Genomic DNA, 16,506 nt, shown 5'->3' on the forward strand with positions numbered 1-16,506 from the left:
ACCTAGCATTAAATGATACGAGCGCTTGGTGAAAGACCTAACATTAAATGATACGAGCGCTTGGTGAAAGACCTAACATTAAATGATACGAGCGCTTGGTGAAAGACCTAGCACAGAATAGTACGAGCGTTTGGTGAATATAGAATATCATTTGACTAATGTTCAAGAACGAACGGATATACTACTACACAGATATACTTAAGTTTTATTTTAAAATACCAAGGAAAGGATATCCTTGGTGGAACGCCTGTACACAAATTGTACTATATGAAGACGCTCGTCCTCAACATAAATTCTTTCCAAATGAAAGAATCCAATTCTAAACGAGTCCCCTATAAAAGCCGAACGGTCAAAGACCATTCAGTAACGAACACACATTATCTTAGGAAAATTTCATACTTAAAAATCATTTATCTCAATTCATTTCTCAACATCTATTTTCATAAAATCAAACACCCATACCATAGTAAATAATCATACTTCATATAGTCAAAACATATCAACAATCATACTTCAGATACATTCAGCAACTCAACAAACATAACGTTCACAAATGGACCACTGATTCCTCTAAGAATCCTTCTACCCTCAACGCTCAACAATTCTCCAAAACTAAACCAAACAAAATGCCAGAATTGGGCTCAGAATGAGATTATGAGCTCATGCAAACAGAACTTGGTTTGCATGTTCCAGAACACGAACGACTAAAGGAGAAGAAGAACTTACCAATTCAGAACTCGAAACCGGTCGGTTCAAATTGAAGCTCTTGACACCGGTGGAGTAGCAACGGTGCCTGAATGGTGATCGGAGGAAGCAAAAGTGAGAATTTCTTATAGAGAAGATGAAGGAAATGTAGAGAGAAGGAGGAGAAAAATCAGATTTTCAGAATCTGGGAAAGAAGGGTGCATGCAGGGAGAGTGACGTGAATTTCTGAAAATCCAAGTTTTGCTTTCAACGTCAAAACGAGCGTCCGCTCATTTGCCAACACCTACCTTACGCCAGTTGAGTGTCGAACCCCTTCGCTTGACACATGGAATCCACTCAGAGGGGTTTTGAGTGCGTTTTTAATGAGGTCTGACATTTATAGATTTATGGTTTTTAAAAAAAAGTATTTTCGATTAAAATAGTATAATTGATAAATAATATTTTAAATAAATTAAATGAAATTATGTTGGAGTTTTTTTTATTTATATAGGCTAGTAAATAAAAATAATTTTTAATTCACATATGTTAAACTAACTTTATGTATCGGTGATTATCCATGCAACATATCGATTAATTGTTATATAAATGCTTCTATTATTATACCTGTAAAAGTAAGTATCGTTATATCTAAATATAAAGATATGTATATTTATATCTATAACATTCGTTATTTTAAATAAATCAAATCTGAATAATAAATACAAATTGAAATTTTTGAAAAGATTATTTTATATCCGTGAAAAGCTTTATGGAAGAAAAATTTTGGATATTGAAAAGATTGATAAAGGTTGATTATGAATTTTATAATAAACTAATAGTTAAGTTATCGTAGGAAAATGTTAAAAAGTTTAAAGTTATTTAAATTTTGATTATAAATATATGTTTTTATTTGTAGTTAGTGAACTAAAGTAATTTTAAAGAAAATTATTTACATCAACAATACTTTATGTAAAATTAGGAGGATTCTTTAAAGTCTTTAAATTTAAATTTTATAGACGGAAAGATGTTACTTGTAAAACCCTCAATATTTAGCAATAATAATTCGGTGTTAAATCAAATTAATGCACACTATAATCAATGCTTATCTCATTAAAACCCACTTCAAATCTGCTAAATCCTTCTGCTGGGCACAGAAACCAAGCCTCATCATTCTCTGAAGCACGCACCACGTCACACACTCAGAGCATTAAAAACGCACCAAGCGCTGCATGCACGCATGCCACTTGTCACGTTGGAAGTTTCGGAAGTCAGAGTGGAGGTGCAGGTGTCCGAAAATGAGAAGCTCGTTCGTCTGGAATTGGAAGGAACAAAAGTGAATTTCGAAAACCCTTCCTCTCACCTGCATCACTCATCTTCTTCCTCAGAAACCAAACCTTTCATCTTCTCCAACTTCTCTCTAAAACCAGCAAACTTCTCTCTACTGTAACCTCTCATTTTCTTCTCCAAACCCCATTTCAGAACCATAGGAACGTTTCCAGAGACGCAGACGTTAGTTTGGATCGAACAGAATTTGATTCTAAGCTGGTAAGTTCCTTCCTCTAGTAGTTCGTCCATTAGGGTTTCATTCTAAACCATGTCTTAAGTTCATGCATGGACTGTTTCTGAGCAATCTCTGATTTTGGTGTTTAGATAAAGGGTTAGATTTAGTAGAAGGAACTTAAGTGGCTGTTGCGTATAGAAGAGCTGTAGTTGAACGTGTGGAAGTCATATTTTTAGGGCGTACACTGCTATCCAGGTAAGGGAAGCTTATATGTTTAATTTATACTTGCATGTTGTGTAATCTGGATTGCATGTATTAAAAGCATGATGTTGGAGCTGTATGGATGACCACTGTTATGGAATATGATTTCTGATTTTGATTTATCTGTCATGAACGAGCACTGCTTGTATGTATTATATATGTTGTGGTGGTTTGAAATGTATGTTCATTTGATTATGTATGAACGGAGTATGGTTATTGCATAGTTGGAATGATTAAAATGTTGAGATCTGTATGATGATGATGTTTAAGGTGAATTAAATCTGGAATGAAAGTTATAAAGTTTATAAATTTGAAATCTGGAAAATTCTACTAAGGTTGAGAAATCTGAAATTTAAAACACTTCCCTATGATAAAAGACGCTCGTCATCGTACGGTCTTATACCGTTCGGTTTTCCTGGAAAATAACTTAGAATGGAATTCTTTCATTTGGAAAGAACTCTGCTCGAGAACGAGCGTCCCCATTTGAATGTTTGAGCGTTCGGTTCAGCTCAACTGTATATAAATATTTGAAACTTTATAAATACGTAAAGTTCGGCCTTATGTCGATCGTTCGTCTTTGATAGCGTTCGGCCTTATGTCGAGCGTTCGTCTTTGATAGCGTTCGGTCTTATGTTGAACGTTCGTTCTTAATAGCGTTCGGCCTTATGTCTAACGTTCGTCTTAAACGGCGCACGGTATTCTACCAAGCGTTCGTCCGAAATAGCGCTCGGTCTTATAACGAGCGTCCGTTCTAAATCGCGCAAGGTCTCATATCAAGCGCTCGTACTAATTGAATAATTATTTGATAAAAATATCGTTCGTTCTAAAGTATTAGACATTCATTCTCCGTACGTCCGTTAAATCTCTGGCCTTAGTTTTCATTATGCAACCATCTTCAAATATGATTCTAAGTATTCTTGACACTCCATTGTGTATTAAATCTGGTTCATGTTTTTATCACAAATATTTTCTAAGTACCAGTACATTTCAAGTCGAGTCAGTTCATCTAACTGGCCAAATAGAAAATTACGTTTGTTGTATATTTCCCTGAGTATCCAGTAACTTTATTTGGACGTTCGTCCTACTTCTTCAATGGATTGAGCGTTCGTCATTTTTGACTCCTGAACCTAATGATGTAAAAGATGATGGAATATGATAAATTAAAGTGTGAACACTATGAGAACTGAATTTATGATGTTGGATTTTGGACGAGCGTTCCAGGGAGGAACGTCTCATATATATATATATATATATTGAAAGATTGAATTGGTAAAGTATGACTGTGGATAGCTAATGCTGGCTTGGTCCATCCTGATATTCCGTGATGCTCATCTTCACGTAGAAGGGAGTAGTCATGTGTGGGAATGGCAGGAGGTTCTATTCCTTAGGGGTACTTTGGATAGAGCTAACCTCGAGTGGCAGCTGTTGAGGGTATCCCAGTTACTACATCACTCGGGTGCAAGGACGCCTGTAGCTACACGGTTCATACAGTCCGGACGGTCGTCTATTATTCATATAAATTACTATGTTACATTATGTTAAATTGTATGTTGTGCGTGTGCATCAAAATGTTGATTGTGCATGTTGAACGTGTGAATTAAATATTATAAGCTTACCCTTTCGTTTTCCTTGTGTTGTCAATTGTCCATGTACGTTCGTCCTGTCTTGCAGTGATCATCCGTTGTGGATGTGAGCAGATGGTGATGCGTCCCTTGAAGTCATGCTGGAAGAAGAAAATTTGGATGAGGCAAATCTGGTGGAAGTTGAAGTAAAGGCCGAGCCTTAGAGCGCTCGTTAGTTTAGTACTGTAAATGTTAGCGTAGTTTGAACGTTCGGCTAAGTGTTTTGTAAAGTCGTTCGTCCTATTGGTTTCTGTTCACTTTGAACGTACGCTATTTTTGTATTCAAGCCGTTCGGCTTTTGAATTCTGCTTTCTTAATGTAAAGACTGTTTACTGTTTACTGTTAATCGTAATTAATTCTGAATTATGGTAATTACTGTATGTTGGGATGATACATTACTAGAAAAAATCTTGTTAAAAATAGTCAACTATATGTCTTATTAAAAACAAGTTATTAACAAAATAAATAGATACTTAGCACTATAAAATAAAACATGATAAAAAAATAAGTCATTACTTAAATAGTAAAAAAAATTATTATACTATATTATGACCGTTTACTAATAGTAAAAAAAATAGTACATTTCAAAATATATATCTGGATTAATTCGAAAACTTGAAAAACATATTATGAATTTAGTAATGCATTTTAGATTGTGCAACTGTAAATATGCTTTTAAATTTCACAATTCAGATCAGGTGTGGACCTATTAGGCTTTTCCTACACCCTCATGGAGGTGTAAAAATAAAAGACGGGTGAAAAAAGTAATTCTTATATTTGTTGGAACAATTAGTATAAGGCCTTAGAGACCTATGCCCTTCGGCAAGAACACTCGACCCAAATTCCCTAGGTAGGGATTGATGAACTTGGTACCGATTTGGTTTTTATATTAATTTTAAACTAACCCACCATTATTTAAACATCTGTATTATGATAAATGAGATTATTAAATCTAAACTTCAACCAAATCAACTTATTTTAACTGGCTCAATATTTTATAGCTAAAATTGAATCATATAGTGATGTGTATTAAAATATTTAGTAATACATTAAATATCAAGGGGTGGTGGCGCAGTTGGCTAGCGCGTAGGTCTCATAGCTTTATCGAGTTATCCTGAGGTCGAGAGTTCGAGCCTCTCTCACCCCATCTTTCGTTTTAACGAATTGTTGTACTTATGGTTAACAATAAACTTTTTCTACTAAAGGTATTACTGGACTGCTGGTGGTAAGATCAATGCTTGCTAGATATTGCACGAGAGATGTGTTTCAAATGTTTCTTCACACCTTAATTTTTCTTTTTCTTTTTCTTTTTCTTTTTCTTTTTCTTTTTCTTTTTCTTTTTCTTTTCCTTTTTAGCTGGTATTATAAATGCACAAGGCTGGTTTTCAAGTCTAATCTAACACTTTCCCTTCTCATTCATGTCATTAATAAGTTTGTATGTATGCATGCCTTCTTAGAGTGGCATGTTTAAATGAAAGACTAACATGAATAATGATTTCTGTATTCTTATTGGCCATTTCTTATTCAATTCAAATCTTTACAAAACTTTCTCCCCTTACACCCCAAGAAAAACAGCCAGGCTCATCGATATTGGTCATAGTAAATATGCTCAAACTTGATTCCATATACAAAAATGGGGTCCTTAAGAAAGGGAATCTTTTATGGATTTTTGCATGCTGAATTTGAATATTTGTCTAGAGTCCCTGGAGCAAAATCAGGCACCTAGTTACCATTTTATGATCCAGAATAAACCATCCTTGCTTCAGAAAACAAAGATCAACTGAGCAATATAAAAATGAAGTGGTTGTCTAGCCAATCCTTTGTTCAACTGATATGGGAAGATAACTGCATTGTCCATGCATTCCAAAAGCTGATAAAATATAATATTAAATACTAAAATCAAAGAAAATAAACTGATTCAGCAATACACTTGGTATCCTAGAGACACAAGTTCACTATAAAAAAAGTACTCTGTCCAGAAACTACAAATAACCATACAAACATCCTAGTACACAATCTACTATCTTAAATACACACACGACTTTATCATGCCGTTTATAATACTTTCTAATACATTTCCTATTATACATACTTTTGAATTATAATGCATAATTTTCATTTTAGAGCAAGTTATTTTTAATAGCATATACTCTTATCCACTAATCCAATAATGGTAGAAGTTCTTAGTTCGGACCATATGAAGTTGTTCGGTCTTAGATGATACTCATCTTCCCATGACCTTTAAGTGCAAGGAAAACTAGATATTTCATTCCAATTGATCTCAACAGAATTATATACTGTAGAGTCACATGAGGATGTCTCCACTCCCCGAAAATCGTCTTGCAATATACTTTCTTGTTTCTGACTTGCTTCTTGGTTGGAAAATAGAAGATGTGTGTCACCATCTACAACATCATATGATGTTTTAAACCTTTTTGATGAATGGTATTCATCTGAATTAAGATATTCAGTACACATAGTTGAACTATCTTCAATACTATCGTCCTGCAATGATTTCAAAAGAAAATAAACAGATGAATTCATTGCTAAAAGTGCTCAAAAGAATATAACAATATCACAAACTCAAGAAAGAGTGCAGTTCTCAAGTCCTATGGTCTATGTAGGGGAAGAGATTCAGGAAAGGCAAAAACGGGTATAGAAATAGATTGCCTTATCTTAAGTCTCAATAATAACCCATCAATCGATCATGAATCAGAACAAAACATCAAAGCCAACTCAAACCAGACATTTTTTTTGAGTATCTTTCAAGAATCTAAACAAGAAAATCCTTCTACATTTTGAAAAATATGACAAAATTCAAATCACCATAAAGCACACTACAACTTTTAACTTACTAAATCAGCGTGAAAGTTCAGAAACGAAAGAAGATACACTCATCAATGTTATTTGGACTTTGCAGAATAAATATTTACCAGTTTAGGGACGATTTCTGCATCTATATAAGAGCTTTCGCAATATGCTCTTTTCAATGACTTTGATTGAGTGACTAAATTTTCATCAGCTAATAATGAATTCCAGAGTTCAAGTAGAATTTGTGTAGTTTCAAAAGGAATTTGCTTAGGATCTAATGGGGTCTGCATAGTTTCAAGAGGAGTCTGCATAATTTCAAAAGGGTTTTGTGTAGTTTCACAAGGAACTTCCATAGTTTCACAAGGAGTCTGCATAGTTTCACAAGGGATCTGCATAGTTTCACAAGGGATCTGCATAGTTTCACAAGGGATCTGCATAGTTTCACAAGGGATCTGCATAGTTTCACAAGGGATCTGCCTAGTTTCACAAGGGATCTGCCTAGTTTCACAAGGGATCTGCCTAGTTTCACAAGGGATCTGCCTAGTTTCACAAGGGATCTGCATATTTCAGAAGGAATCTGCCTAATGTTCTTTTCATTTCTAAAATAGGCATCGTCATCCTTCTCAAATTCAATTAGTAACTGTTCGATTGGGGAGATGCGTTTTTCCGTTTGATGTGTTGCCTGACAGATTGTTTCCATTCCGGTAAAAGTACCTCCCTGGAAAAGAAAAAGTCATATATATATATATATATATATATATATATATATATATATATATATATAATTAGAAGAAGAAGTATCAATTCTCGGCATGTTCGCATGTCACAGTGTATATATATGTTCATGAAAGATCCTTCAGCTTACAGATGGAACTCCTTCTGCTATTGCCTGATTTTCGTAGTCAGAAACCACGCTGCTACTGGATTCCTCTTCATCACAGATCAGTGCAGCAGTTCCTTCTTCGGTCGTTTTCCCAGGTTTCTTTATCAAGCAGCATAGCACAAAAGCATTCTGAAAAAATTGGAGTATAGTAAGCATTCATTTGCCACAATTCACAAAAGTAAAAGGCCAAGACAAATCAGGCAAACGTATGATGAAAATTAGTGACGAATTTTGGGTGTTCTTAGATAGAAAGACTCAATTAAAAACATCCAGCAAGTCACTCCGTAAGCTTTGTCGAGAAACTAATTATTACCAACAGTCAAGATTAAAGCACATAAGTCACATGAGATATTTTAAAATTTACAAACTGTTTTACTAGTCAAACCCAGGCTTCAAATACTCATCTGGGTTCGACTAGTTTACACTCCTACACACTGTAGTTTAGGACAGAGATTATTTCCAAGCAGAGTTACAAGTTTTTAAAAAAATGAAATACATACCTGGTTCTGGAGAAAGTTAGGAGCATGATATTCGTGAATAACCCAGTTGGAATTGACAGTGACACCTTTGGAAACATGACCACTCTGGAAAACAAGAGTCTTCTTGGTCCCAATGCCAGTGTTGGTGTCCCCTTTTCTAACATCACGGGGTTTTCCCGTTGGTTTCCAGAACCCACTCTTTGTTGTCCTTTTAAACCTTTTACTATTTGAGTACTTCAAATTAACAGGACTGAAGAAAAACCATTTTGAGTCTTTGAATGGTATTACTGATTTTGCTAACATCTCTATTTAAAACAGTAAAAGTTGAAGCAAAGATCAGAGCAAGAAAAAGGACAGTGTTGATTTCATGAAGAAGCATGGAGAGTTTGGCTTTCGATTATTACCTGGTATTTCCCAAGGATCCACATCGGAAAGATCTATGTCAGTCAAGACATGGACAAGGGGATCATCATCGAGCAACTTGTGTTTGAGGTAGAAGTCGACAAGTTCTTCATCTGTGGGACGAAAACCCATTCCTACAATCTCCATTGGTTTTTGTCAACACTTCACTTCACTGTGTTTGTGTTGTCTTATGAAACTGAATTTATAATGCCACGTTCACTGACTTAACTCCTTCGTTAAGAAGTTGTTGTCGGAAAATAATATTTCAAGATTCGTGTTTGAGGCATACTTTCAAACTTTATAAAAAGTTCCTAATATAACTCTATAAAATTAATTAACATATAATTTAAGTTAGATCACGCATTTATGTTAACTATTACTGAATAGCTCTAATAATGCATCTAAGTGATCTTATTAGTAGATTATTTTATAAGAAAATTCAACAAATATTTGAAATGTTATCGTGATTTTAAACCCAAATACATAAATATTTGAAATTTTTGTTTCTCAATGTGTGAAGTAACAGATACAATAAGAAATTCAGTGACTTGTATTGCACTAAAACCGCGTAAGAATGAGAATCTTTTCTCTCACAACCCACGGCACTTTCTACGAAATGGACAAAATGAAATTTAACATATTTTATCATTGGTTAGGGATATAATCTGTTATGAGTCTCTATCAGAAGGATCAATGGCTTTAAACCTTGGTCCCCAAGTTTCTCCCATGTCCCACCATTTCAATGTTCTTTCAAGACTACTGGTAGTGAATTTCTATGCATCTTTTTCTTTTTATTTTGGAGGTTTTTTATTAGAAGAGTCATGCATGTGCTAGCAGCCAGTGAACTCTAACTATCCATGTTATCACCTCAATTATTCTTTTCCCTTCCACGTTTTTTCAGTATATGCGTAAATACCTTTTCATATTCAGCTTTTCCCCCAGCAAGTTATTACTTTTTTATGCATTTTACTATGCAAAATTTATTATTATTACTTTTGATTTAGATTATAACAATAACTGCTTTTACATGTATTTATATTTTAAATAATCTCAATTTTATAAGGTTTACACTCTTTAAAATTAACTATTGATCAAATTATGTTTTCAATGTAGGGTGAGATTTGATGGAAATGAACTTTTCTATGAAGGTTCCAGAAAGAAATTGGTAACAGTTAGCATTGCTGAAAGTGGTAATATGAATTTATGAAACTGTGAGACTTGCTTCCCAAGTTTACCATTTCATCGAATCTTTTTAGTCAATTCTCCTTGTTGCCCCCACCATGTCCTTAAGGTGTTTGTATAGTGTTAGTTTCTTATGCTCCCCACTAGTTTTTGTCCCCTTAAAAATTGGTAACTCATTCCGTCAAAGGATAACTAGTTTTATGAGCATATGGTTATTGTTAGGGATGACAAAAACATGTGGGTGTTACTCCCTCCACCACCACATTTTCTCCCTCCACCTCCCCAATTCTATTACATATTTTTTGAATTACAAAACTAACCTTTTATAATTACAAAAATAACCTTTTTCCTTTTTAATCCTAATTATTTACTTTTATAATTAAACTAATAAATAACTTTTTATATAATTATAAAATTATTAAAGAATACAAAAAGTCATATATAAAAATATATATTATACAAAAACCCTAACGTGCAAAATAAAAAAAAATCTAAATATATACTAATAAGAATAAAGATCCTCAAAAATACATTATTAAAATACATCAAAATATATTCAAAAATAATATATAAAAAAATATAAATTATATTATTTAAATATCTCCAAAATTAATATAAAAAACTGTAAAATATAAACCGTAATCTTTAAACGGATGTGAGCATCCGTTTAAGGGAAAACGGATGTCAACATCCGTTTAAGCAAAAACGGATGTCGACATCCGTTTAAGGGAAAACGGATGTCGACATCCGTTTAACATCCGTTTTCCCTTAAACGGATGTCGACATCCGTTTACGGATGCTCACATTCGTTTAAAGATTATACTGTTTATATTTTAGGGTTTTATTACGCACCTTCACGCCCTCTCACGCCTTTGAACCATTACCTTGAAGCACCACCACAGTCACGGCTGAAGATGAATTGTTTTCTCCACTTTCAATCTTACTAAACACAAAGTCCACCATACTCTCACGTCACAATTATATAAAAGAGAAGAAGAAGTGGAACATGAGAGACAACCCAAAGATAGTGGAACGTAAGAGACAACCTGGGAAAAATAATAAAGAGAAAAAGGAAAGAATGATAAAGAGAATGAATGTACGTGAAATTTTAAATAATATTAACCCTAAAATTTTAATAAAGGTAAAATAGGAATTAAAAAATAAAGAAAAGGGTAAAAGGGGAATGGGGTGGTGGAGGAAGCAAGTTGTGGTGGTGGAGGGAGTAACACCCAAAACATGTTAACCTAGTCTATTTAAGCTCGACCCACCAATCCGACCAAAAGAATGGACTGGGCTCGACTAATCTTTGAATTAAAAATGGGTTAAAATTTACAATCCGGTCCACCGAACTATTGGGCTATTATGCCAATTTTGATTTTTTTTTCTGATGTAATATACATGGAAATTTATATGAAAACGAGTTAAAACGGATTGAAAAGGATTGTTGAGTTACAGGGTTTCCGAAATGTCGGACTATGATAATATAGTTAGACTATGTTAAAATGAAGTCTATGTTAATATAAAGGATCGTGATTTAGGTTTCAAATTTTTTTAAGGTTTAATGTCTCAATAGGTCCCTATTTTTGTTCAGAATTTGAAATAGGTCCCTTTATTTTTTGGCGTCTCAATTGGGTCTTTTTTTTGTTAATTTGATGCAAATAAATCCTTTCCGTCAATTTCATCAAACGGCGTTAATGAATGTGTGACGTGGCCTTACACGTGTCAATACTGTCCTCAGGCCACGTCACACATTCATTAACGCCGTTTGATGAAATTGACGGAAGGGTGTTGCTCCCTCCACTACCACACCTTTCTCCCTCCACCTCCCATTTACTATTTTGTCCCTAAGTAAAATTTTATTTTTAGGGTTATTTTTAATTTTACCCATTCACAACCTATTCCACTATGAGTAAAATATTTTTCTTTCATTTTAACATTATATTTCTTCCTCTCTTTCTTTTACAAGTTGCAATGGTTGGTGGTGGTGGAAAGAATTATCAAGCAGTCCCCATCTCGTGGTGTAGTGTCGTTCTCGTAGTACAGTGTGTGGAGTGGTGCAGTGTGTTGCTTGCTCAAGGTGCGTATTCAAATAAACCTTCAAATAAAACCCTAATATAAAAAACCTAACCTTTAAGACATCCTTCAACGGATGTCAAAATCCTTCAACGGATGTCAAAATCCTTCAACAGATGTCAAAATGCTTCAACGGATGTCAACATCCGTTTAAGGTAAAACGGATGTCGACATCCGTTTTTCCTTAAACGGATGTTGACATCCGTTTTTCCTTAAACGGATGTTGACATCCGTTGAAGGATGTCGCCTCCATTTAAAAGATACGTTTTTTATTTTAGGGTTTCTTTTATTAGTTTATTCTTTATTTTGGAAATATTTTAATAATTTAATTTAAATGTTTTGATTTATTATTTTTGAATATATTTTTAATGTATTTTAATAATGTAAGGAAAATGAAGAAGAAAGAAACGGAGAAGACAGATTGGGTTGCAGAGTAAAACGAAAGACAAATTATTAAACAAAAATGAGAGATGGAAAGATTGGGTGCAGGAATAAAGTAGGAGAACTAGGTTTGAAATAAATTAAAATAGTAAAAGTAAAAAATTTTAATCTTAGAATATAATTGGAATTAAAATAAATTGGGGAGGTGGAAGGAGAAAGGTGTGGTGGTGGAGGGAGCAACACCCTTGACGGAAAGGATTTATTTGCATCAAATTAACAAAAATAAGGACCCAATTGAGACGCCAAAAAATAAAGGGACCTATTTCAAATTCTGAACAAAAATAGGGACCTATTGAGACATTAAACCTTTTTTTAATAAAATTGAATTACTCGATTGTCGGACTGATCTGATTTGACTTATGGGTTGGCTTGTCAGGCTATCCAGTTTGACGGACCGGATTAGTTTGGGTTTCGAATTGAAAATGTTGTCCTTACTCAGTTGTTTTGGTCGAGTTGGCGGGTTGACATGTATCTTTTAGTCTAGGAGAGTTACTCTCTCCACCACACCCTTTACCTTTTTCAATTTTTTCTTAAAACCCTAATTTTTTACTCTCTTATTCACTCAACCGCACACCACCCCCACACTCTTACTTTCTCTCTTTCTCTCTTATTCTCCTCTTCTTCTTTCTTCAATTTCCCATTTTTGTCAAGGTTCTCTGTGAACATGTGTTTTTTGTGTACTGGGTGTTGTGCTAGGTGTTGCTATATGCCTTTGTTTTGTCTTAAATGAACAAGAAAAGAAACGCGAAAGGCGACAACAAATATGGGGTATCCGTAAAACACTTAAACGGATCTCGAAATTCGTTCACAGATATTGACATCCGTTTACCCTTCAACGGATGTCGATATCCGTCGATGGATTTTGAGATCTGTTTAAGTGTTCTACGATACCCCATGTCCATTTAAGGGTGGATCTGTATTCACACCTGAGAACCTGCTGTTTGACACCATCACTCACTGGACCACTTCAACCACCACAATAGCACAATTAGAGGGGAGAAGAAACAAGAGAAATCTGATTTCTGTGGGAATGCTTGGGTGTGGGGTGCATTGATACAGTGGGTGGATGTTGATGAAAATAAATACATTTTAACCACCACGAATTAAATATTTTATAGGGGCAAAAGAGAATTGAGGAGATGTAGGGAAGAATGTGTGGTGATGGAGGGAGTAACACTCTTAGTCAGGTTGACAGGCTGACTCGCGAGGCTTGGCCTTTTTAAACAACCAGGGCTCATTGATATTGGTCATAGTCAATATGCTCAAACTTAAGATTCCAGATACAAAAATGGGGTCCTTAAGAAAGGGAATCTTTTATGGATATCTGCATTCTGAATTTGAATATTTCTGTGGAGCAAAATCAGGCACCTAGTTAACATTTTATGATCCAAAATTAACCATCCTTGCTTCAAAAAACAAAGATCAAGGGAGCAATATAAAAATGAAGTAGTTGTCTAGCCAATCCTCCGTTCAACTGATATCGGAAGATATCTGCATTGTTCATGTATTCCAAAAATTAATAAAATATATTATTAAACGCTAAAAGCACAGATAATATATTGATTGAACAACACACTTGGTATCCTAGAGACAAAAGTTCACTACAAAATGTACTCTGTCCACAAACTACAAATAACCACACACTTCCTAGTTACACAATCTGCTATCTTAAATATACACGACTCCATCATGCAGTTTCTTATACTTTCTAATAGATTTGCTATTATATATTCTTCTAAATTTTATTGCATTATTGTCATTTTACAATTTGTTATAAAGTGGCTATTACAGAGCAAGTTACTTTTAATAACATATACTCCTATAATTAAGTACCACTAATCCATTAATGGAACTATGTTCTTAGTTCTCATCATATGAAGTTGTTTGGTCTTGTCTGATTTTGATCTTTCCATGACCTTTAAGGGCAAGGAAAATTAGATATTTCAATACTATTGATCTCCCAAAGGTTTATTTGTTGTAGAGTAATAACATGATGTCTCCATTCCCCAGAAATCATCTTGACATATACTTTCTTGATCCTCTTGATTTGCTTCTTGTTAGAAAATTGAAGACATGTGTCAGCCATGTCCAATATCATATGAAGTTGTTTGATCTTGTCTTATTTTAATCTTTCCACGACCTTTTATGGGCAACGAAAATTAGATATTTCAATGTTATTGATCTTCAAAGGGTTTATTTGTTGTAGAGTCATAGCATGATGTCTCCACTCCCCAGAAATCATCTTGACATATACTTTCTTGATTCTCTTGATTTGCTTCTTGGTTAGAAAATAGAAGACATGTGTCACCATGTCCACTATCATATGAAGTTGTTTGATCTTGTCTAATTTTGATCTTCCCATGACCTTTCAAGGGCAAGGAAAACTAGATATTTCAGTACTATTGATCTCCAAAAGGTTTATTTGTTGTAGAGTCATAACATGATGTCTCCACTCCCCAGAAATCATCTTGACATAAACTTTCTTGATTCTCCTGATTTGCTTCTTGGTTAGAAAATATAAGACATGTATCAACATGTCCACTATCATATGATGTTTTAAGCCTTTTTGTTGAATGATACTTGTCTGAATGAAGATATTCAGTACACATAGTTGGAATATCCTCAATATTAGCATCCTGCAATGATTTGGAAATAAATGAACAGATGAATTCAATTCTTGAAGTACTCAAACAAATACAACAATATCAATAATGGAAAACAGCGGTATTTGTTCCCTCCTCTGCTAACCCAAAATGGGCACTATGCGGAAGCGTAAAAATAAAAGTGTATGCGTAGGGAAAAATAACACCAGAAATTTTAACGTGGAAAATCTTCTCGGAAAAAACCACGGGACCTAGTTCAGAAAATTATCTCCACTATGAAAGTAGGATTAGAGTGTTTCTCTCACTCTCTAAGGATCTTTCAATAAATCTCACCCTCTCGGATAGTATAAAAAAAAACTCTCTTTTGCACACTCACAGTTTCTACTACACAGTGTTTTTCACCTCTCGGTGATGTTTCACTCTTCACAGTAGTACCTGTGGCTTTCTCTCTTTCTCCTCTTGAATTCTTTATTCACCGTTTGATTCTTGGTGAGTTGTGTTTTGTTGCACATTTTGCATTCATTTTATAATGAATGAAGGAAGAAAGGACAAGAAACATAGTTGGTGCATTGGAGCAATTTACGGAGCTTTAGTGAAGGTGGAAGACATTCTTCCTCAATATATGGTATATGAAAACATTGACCCTTCTTTTCCGTATGTGGATGAGTCCCATTTTTGTTTTTATCCAACAATCACAAACTAAAGAAAAAGTGTAGTTCTAAAGTCCTATGGTTTATGTAGGAGAAGAGATGCAAGGAAAGGCAAAAATGGGTATAGAAATAGATTGCCTTATCTAAAATTTCAATAATAATCCATCAAACAAAAAGTATCAAAGCTAACGCAAATAAGACATTTCAGTTGTATCTTTTAAGAATCTAGTGGAGAAAATTTATATACATTGTGAGAAATCTGACAAAATTCAAATCACCATAATGCACAATGAAATTTTAACTTAGTAAACCATGAAAGTTCAGAAAAGAAGGGAGATGCACTCATCATCAATATTATTTGGATTTTGCAGAATAAATATTTACCAGTTTAGGGACGACTTCTGCATCCATACATGTGCTTTCGCAGCGTGTTCTTTTCAGTGACTCTAATTGAGTGAAGCAATTAAGAAAACTGAACATGTTTTCTTCATCAATAATAAAACTCGCATGAGAATTCGGCAACTCCTCTTTCTTTATGGTTTCAAAAAGAGTTTGCGTAGTTTCAAATGAATGTTGCACAGTTTTAGATGCTATCTGTGAATTTTCATATGGAATTTGGGTAGTTTTAAATGTAACTGAGTTATTTTCAAATGGAGTTTGCAAATCTTCATTTGGAATCTGGGTAATTTCATACTGAGTACTTTGAAATGGAATCTGGTTATTATCAAAAGTCTGAAAATTTTCATATGGAAATCAGGGTATTGTCAAATGGAATCTGGATATTTTCAAATGATGTCTGTGAATTTTCATATGGAATTTGGGTAATTTCATATGGAATTTGGGTAATTACATATGAATTTTGGAGACTTTCAAATGGAGTTTCCAAATTTTCATGTGAAATTTGGGTAATTTGA

At 34.1% G+C, this 16,506-nt stretch overlaps 1 non-coding gene and 1 pseudogene across 2 annotated transcripts; one reads left to right on the plus strand and one right to left on the minus strand.

Moving 5' to 3' along the window:
* The first annotated feature begins 5,128 nt into the window (after positions 1 to 5,128).
* Positions 5,129 to 5,215, plus strand: TRNAM-CAU (transfer RNA methionine (anticodon CAU)). Its single transcript is given in 2 exon segments — positions 5,129 to 5,166; positions 5,180 to 5,215. It is a non-coding gene; the product is annotated as a tRNA-Met (tRNA).
* Positions 5,216 to 5,925: 710 nt separating this feature from the next.
* Positions 5,926 to 8,875, minus strand: LOC124848414 (uncharacterized; annotated as a pseudogene). Its single transcript, XR_015783031.1, has 5 exons — positions 8,646 to 8,875; positions 8,263 to 8,546; positions 7,745 to 7,891; positions 7,002 to 7,597; positions 5,926 to 6,573 (listed from the first exon to the last, which is right to left on the minus strand). The product of XR_015783031.1 is annotated as an uncharacterized LOC124848414 (transcript).
* Positions 8,876 to 16,506: the final 7,631 nt, after the last annotated feature.

Source organism: Vigna umbellata, chromosome 11, assembly GCF_029865625.1.
Source record: "Vigna umbellata cultivar VRB3 chromosome 11, Vumbellata_1.0, whole genome shotgun sequence".
In the NCBI taxonomy this organism is placed as follows: domain Eukaryota; kingdom Viridiplantae; phylum Streptophyta; class Magnoliopsida; order Fabales; family Fabaceae; genus Vigna; species Vigna umbellata.